The sequence below is a fragment of the Triticum dicoccoides genome, chromosome 1B (assembly GCF_002162155.2).
Source record: "Triticum dicoccoides isolate Atlit2015 ecotype Zavitan chromosome 1B, WEW_v2.0, whole genome shotgun sequence".
NCBI classification, from domain to species: Eukaryota; Viridiplantae; Streptophyta; class Magnoliopsida; order Poales; family Poaceae; genus Triticum; species Triticum dicoccoides.
The window spans coordinates 687,635,899-687,642,685 of NC_041381.1; positions in this window are offsets into that span (position 1 = coordinate 687,635,899).

The window sequence follows — 6,787 nt, forward strand, 5'->3', positions numbered from 1 at the left end:
ATCCAACGCCCGCCCCATCGGCTTCTCAGCCTTCAAGGCTACAAGTAGGCGGGGGGGGGGAGTGGAGCGGCAAAGCGTGCGCGCCCATCTTCCCCACTCCCCGTCTCCTCTTGCCTCCTCTCCTTCTTCTTGCCGCCGGCGAGCAGAACCACACCCCACCAACAGCGATGAGCTCTTCCTCTGCCGCCGCGGCTTCGGCCGTGTGTTCCGGCGTGTGGGACGGCTCGGAGGTAGACGACGACCTCATTGAGTTCCTCCGCAAGACGTGCCGCCTCCCCGGTGCACACCTCGTGTGAGCCCGCGCCGCGCCGGCGAGGGAGATATCGCCGGCGCCGGAGGAGGGCGAGCGGGTCATCTTCTGCTCGCACCTCATGCGCGGCCTGGGCCTGCCGGCGAGCGGCTTCTTCCGCTCCTTCTTGGAGTTTCACGGGCTCCAGCCGCACCACCTCACCCCGAACACGGTGGTGCTGCTATCCGCCTTCGCCACTCTGTGCGAAGGTTTTCTCGGCGTCCTCCCCACCATCGAGCTGTGGGGAGAATTTTTCTCATCTAAGCTCGGCACGCACGTCGCCGGCTGCCGGCTCAATGCGGTGCCTTCATCGCGATGCGGCGATCGACGGCCGACAACCCCTTCCCTTCCATCTCGCTGATCAAGTCGGTGAAGATGTGGCAGCGCTCGTACTTCTACGTGAAGAACATCGCCCCTGACGGCGACTGGGTCAATCTGCCGCCTTATGAAGCCGGCGCACCAGCTGGGAGGCTCCCTAGCTGGTCTCACCGAGTCAAGACGCTGACTCCTGCCGGAGCCGCTGCCGTAGCGCGACTCCGAGTCTTGACGCAGTCGGAGGGCCTCGTCGGGGCCGACTTGCTGGCCGCCTTCGTGACGCGCCGAGTCCTCCCGCTCCAAGGCTGGCCTCATCTGATCAGTCAGATGAGCGACCACCGAGACCCGAGTCGGATGAGCACCAAGGAGATGCCCCGCGCGGAGGTAGCAAACATGGTGAACCATATCGCGAACTTCAAGCTCGGGGAGGACTGGCAGTTCGGCAAGGAGCCGTACTCGCGCGCCAACCCCCCTCCAGTGGTAAGTCGCATCTCCTTATTACTTTGTCTTCTTTATAGCCGAATCTGACTTCTGATTTTTATTGGTTTCTTCTGAACTAGAACCCCCTCATACAGCCCGCAGCCGGCGTCATGAGACCGCCCCGCGAGTTCGTCCCCGACTGAGCGGATAGCGAGGTTGACGACCCTGACTTGGGGGCGGCGGCGATGGATGCCGACGCCGAAGGCGGAGGAGGGGGAGCGGGAAGCGGCCTCAGGCCCTCGGCCACCTCCGCTGACTGGCCTGAGGACGACCCTGAAGGGGAAGTCGTCCCGCACCATCAGCCAAGGGTCGGCCCATCGGGCGCTGGCTCCTCTGCCGGCTTGGCCGGCCAAGGCAGCGCGAAGAGGCGCCACGCCGGGCCGAGTGCGCCTGGCGGCAAGTCGAAGAAGTTCAAGGGGGCGGCCGCCGCGACCAAGCGGGAGGAGGCGGCCGCAAAGGCCAACCGCTTCCGTAGGGAAGTGAGGAGGCCGCTGCTAGTCTCTGCGTAAGTTTTTTCACCTTTGTCTTTATTTCATCGGGTGAGTCTTGTTCGAGTTCTTCTTTTACACTCCTCTCTTTTTTCTTCAGGGCCCCCCTTTCCCTTGAAAGGGTCGCCGTCCCCTCCATCATGGGGTCGGCAGAGACGTCCGCCAATACTCGGCGGGTCGACCCCGCCGCCGACCTCCGGGAGGCAACAAAGCGAAACGCGCGGGAGAAGCGCGACGAGGAGGAGGCCGACCGCCTGGAGAAGGCGGAGACCAAGAAGGCGGGTGCCTCCGCCCAGAAGAAGCTGGATGAGGCCGAAGCCGCCCTTGCAGCGAGACAGCGACCTGAGGAGGCTGCGCGTCGCCCCACTATCCTCCGCACCGCCGCCTTCGGAATTCACGGGGCAGATCGGAGAAGCCGGCGCCGAGAACCCCGTCGTGGAGATGGAGAGCAGCAAGGCCTCCATGTCAGACACGCTTGTGCCGCCGCCTCCGCCTCCACCGCCGTCTGGGAGGGCCCACGGCAAACAGCCGGCAGGCCCGCCGGTGCGGCCGACTGAGGACGAGGTCGAGGCGAGGCTGCTTCTTCAAGTTGCCTCGCCAGTGCGCCGCCGCCTTGAGAAGGCGACTTTGGCGCCGCGGCCCCTGGAGGTCGGTGCCGCTAGCTCGGCCATCCCAGATGCCGAGGCGACGAGTGCCGCGCCCGTTGGGTGGGTGCGCGGAGGCGGCACGGGCCCGCTGAACCAGGCGCTTCTGGATGTCCAAACGAAGCTGCGAGCCGAGGGCGACGCCCTCCAGGTCTGCACCAAGGCGCATCTAGCGTCGCGAGCGGCCGTCCGGGTATGCTTTCCTCTTTGATTCTTGTCTTTCTTGCTCTTCTCCGTGGGGGCGCGCCAGCGCACCCACTAGGTGTAATCCCCGAGTTTCGGGCCAGCTGCTGAGCAGGCGGCTCGGAACTCCCTCTGGTGAGTTCCAAGTATTTTATCTTTGTCTGAAATTTTTGTTTGCAGGAGTATCACAACCTCCATTCCACTGCCTTCAACTGCAATGTTGAGGAGTTGAGCAAGCGGACTGCCGACTTGACGGAAAGCCGGAGTAAGTTATTTTTCTCTTCTTCGCGGGGGCGCGTTGGCGCACCCGCGGGCTGTAGTCCCCGAGATTCGGGCCGACTGCTGAGCAGTCGGGCCGGATCTTCCCAGCGATCTTCTTTCTTGATGACTTCAACATTTCCTTCTTTGTTCTTCTTTTTCGCGGGGGCGCGCTGGCGCACCTGTGGGCTGTATTCCCCGAGATTCGGGCCGACTGCTGAGTAGTCGGGCCGGATCTTCCCGGCGATCTTCTTTGCTGACGACTTATTCGTCTCTTTCTTTCATTCTTCAGGGGCTAACGCCACTCTTCAAGAGCAGCTGGGTGAAGTCAACACTGCCTTGCGCGTCAAGGGGGAGGAGTGCAGCAAGCTTGCTCCGGAGCGCGACCTGCTTGCTACGCAGCTGGCCGAGCAGAAGGAGCTGCTCAAGAAAATGCAGGACGAGGCCGAGAAGAAGGAGGCTGCTCTTCTGGCCGAGTTCGAGAGCGAGCGCTCCTCCTGGACTGACAAGGAGGCGATGCTGACCTCTGGCTTCCATGAGATCGAGGACATCGTCAACGGTCAGTTTCTTTCTTTGAGTTTCCGACTATGTGTCAGGCTGACTTCTGATTTTTTGACTTGCTTCTTTTTTGTCTTGGCAGACTTCTTCCCTGGCCACTCGCAGGCAGTCCCTCTGGCCATCGAGGCTGATCGTGAGGCGCGGAGGGCAAGCGGCGCGATGATTGTCGCCAACGCTCCCCTGACTGTCGATGAGCAGCTTCTGAGCATCGAGGCCCGTCTTTGTCCGGCCCATCGGCTGATGCGCCGGCTTCAGCGTGCCGGCGCCCAGGCAGTTGCCGCCCTGTGGCCAGACATGCCGGCTCTGCGCACCGCCAGTTGGACTGCCGACTAGGTGGAGGTCGCAGCCAGCTGTCTTGAGGCCTGGAAGGGTTCCTCGGCCCAGGCCGGAGCACGCCGGGCCTTGGAATTCGTAAGGGCGTGGTATCCGGGGCTGGACCTAGACCGCCTGGCCGCATTCCGGTCAGAGGCCCAGGCCAAGCTGGAGGCTGTGGAGGGCGCCCTTGTCGAGCGTGCGGTGGCAATCGCTGACTACATAGACACCAGTGTCTTCATCCCTGAGCGGGCTGCAGGCGGCGAGGAGGTGCCGCCAGAGTGGTTCGGGATGAACCCAGAATATGGCGAGGACTCGGCAGAGGTGATTGACTCCAGCACCGAGGAAGAAGGCGAGGAGGAGGACGAAGGCGAGACGGAGGCGCCAGAAGACGGAGCGGGCGACCAGCCTCAGCTCGACCGCGCCTCTAGCAACGAGCCGCGTCTGACCGGGCCGACTGCCGCTGGCGGCGATCAAGCCGAGACTGCCCAGCCGGCCGCCCCGGCGCCTGACACCGCCGTCTCCTCCGACCCTCCGAACCCGTCTGCCGCTCCCTAGGCTGTCTTCTGGCTTTATTTTATCTGCTCTAGAAAGTCTTTGAGGAACTTGTTAATTTGTACAATTCCACCCTCGGGGTGTATTTTGAACTTCTGTCTGAAGATTCGGCCAATGGGCCTATGCTATATAAATATTAATCTGAGTTCTATCTTTCCTTGCTCATTGCTCCTTTGGCTTTTTCCTTTGCCGCTTTCCCCTAGTTGCCGCTTTGTCAGCCGGATAACCGCTCTGCGGACTGCCACTGGACCAAATGCCTGGCTACTTTGAGGAAAGCAAGTACTTGCCTTTCGTTGGAGTTTATTTAACCAGTTGGATAGAAAGCGGCAAGCCGAATACTCGCGAGTCGGCTTGTGAAAGGGGGCTGGAAGCCGGCTTAGGCTATGTTAATGTTTTAGGTCCTTAGCCATTTTTCATGTGAATGCCCATTCATCCTTACTCCTACCTACCAAACAGTCGCTCTGCGAGCTGCGGCTTCTGGCAGGAGACGGTTTAGGCGCCGCACACTACTTGTCCGACTCCAGGAAACATTTTATAGCGCCAGACGGTGCGTCCCCGGGCCGACTAGTCGAACCCGGCGCCAAGCGGCGTAGCAAGAAGTAGCATACTTGAAGGCATAATTCTTATCATACAGATAATCAAAAGGGGCAGTCCCCGAGCTCGTCTCGGGGGGCCCGAAGTCTCGATACTTTTAATAAAAAGGGGTAGCGTGATACATACTGAATAACCTGTAAAATCTTCGAAGGAGGTTTGCATTCCATGGCCGTTCCGACTCTTTGCCGGAGTCGTCTCTCTTGCGTGCTCGGGGCTTCTGAGCGTCAATCAGGTAGTAGGAGTCGTTGCCTAGCACTTTGCTGACAATGAAGGGGCCTTCCCAAGGTGCCGACAGCTTGTGCTGGCCGGCTGTCCGCTGGATCAGTCGGAGCACAAGGTCGCCCTCTTGGAAAGATCTTGGCCTGACCTTCCTGTTGTAGTATCGATGCAGGCTCTGCTGGTAGATGCCGGACCGACTGAGTGCCAACAGCCGGCCATCTTCCAGCAGATCGACTCCGTCTTGACGTGCTTCTTCTGCTTCCTCCTCGGTGTACATGGTGACTCGCGGGGAGTCGAATTCTATGTCCGTCGGGATGACGGCTTCAGCACCGTAGACGAGGAAGAAAGGCGTGAAGTCGGTTGACTTGTTTGGAGTCGTGCGCAGACTCCAGAGGACGGCTGGTAGCTCCTCAAGCCAACAGCCGACCGAACGCTCCAGTGGTTCGACCAGGCAGGGCTTGATGCCGGATAGGATGAGGCCGTTTGCTCGCTCCACCTGGCCGTTTGACTGCGGATGGGCGACGGACGCTAAGTCCAGTCGGATGCCCTGTGTTGCCCAGAAATGGGCCAAGGCTCCTTTGGCAAAATTTGTGCCATTGTCGGTGATGATGCTGTGTGGTATGCCGTACCGAGTCGTAATGTCGGCGATGAAGGTTACTGCAGTCGGACCATTCAACTTCTTGATGGGTTTTACTTCTATCCACTTGGTGAACTTGTCCACCGCGACAAGTAGGTGAGTTAGGCCGCCTCGTGCCGTCTTGAATGGTCCCACCATGTCCAGGTCCCAAACCGCAAAGGGCCAGGCGATGGGAATGGTCTTGAGCGCGGAAGCCGGCTGGAGTGGCTTGGAACGGAACATCTGGCACCCTTTGCAGTTTTGGACTAATTCCTTGGCCTCTTCTAGGGCAGTCGGCCAGAAGAAACCGTGCCGGAAGGCTTTGGCGACAAGTGGACTTGAAGCCGCATGGTGGCCGCACTCGCCTTCGTGAATGTCTCTGAGAATTGCTTGGCCTTGTTCTGCCTCGACACAGCGTTGGTACACGCCAGTGACACTATGCCTGACCAGCTCTCTGTTGACTATGGTATAGGCTGCCGCTCAGCGTTGCACTTGCCGAGCCAGGATTTCATCAGCTGGTAGCTCTCTGTTTACTAGGAACTTGAGGATGGGCTGGGCCCATGAGGGTGCTGCTATTTCTTCAATTGCCACAATTGCGACTTGGACAAGGGCGGCTGGGTTGGGAGGCGGAGGGCTGGGATCCGCGGCCGCTTGCTGGATCGGTGAAGTCCCCGGGCCGACTGGCACAATCCCCGGGCCGAGCTCTGGAGTCTTCGGGCTGACCGTCACAGTCCCCGGGCCGGGTTCTGAAGTCCCCGGGCCGGCTTCGACTGCGGTATTTTTGGAGCCATCTATAAGAATTCTTGTGCCGTCTGCTGGTGCTCTTGAGTCGGATCCGACTTCTTCGGGGGGAGCTGGCACAAAAATGGAGTCTCATTCTGGCGAAGGCTTGATAGACGGCTTGAGGAGGCGCTGAAGGGCGATGCCGGATGGTATTGCTTGACGGGTGGAGCCGACTCGTGCCAGGGTGTCTGCTTGGTCGTTGTCATTTCTTGGCACGTGAAGGAATTCACACCCCTCAAAATATCCGCTGACTTGCTGCACCAGGAAGCGGTAGCTCGCCATGTTTGCATCTTTGGCGTCCCAGTCGCCAGACGACTGCTGGACCACCAAATCGGAATCGCCGTAGCACAGGATCCGGCGGATGCCGAGTTCTTTGGCAAGCCGGAGCCCGTGAACGAGCGCCTCGTATTCGGCAACGTTATTGGAGGCGGCGAAGTGGATCTGCAGTGCGTACTTGAGCTTGTCGCCTTTGGGGGAGGTGAGGACGACGCCG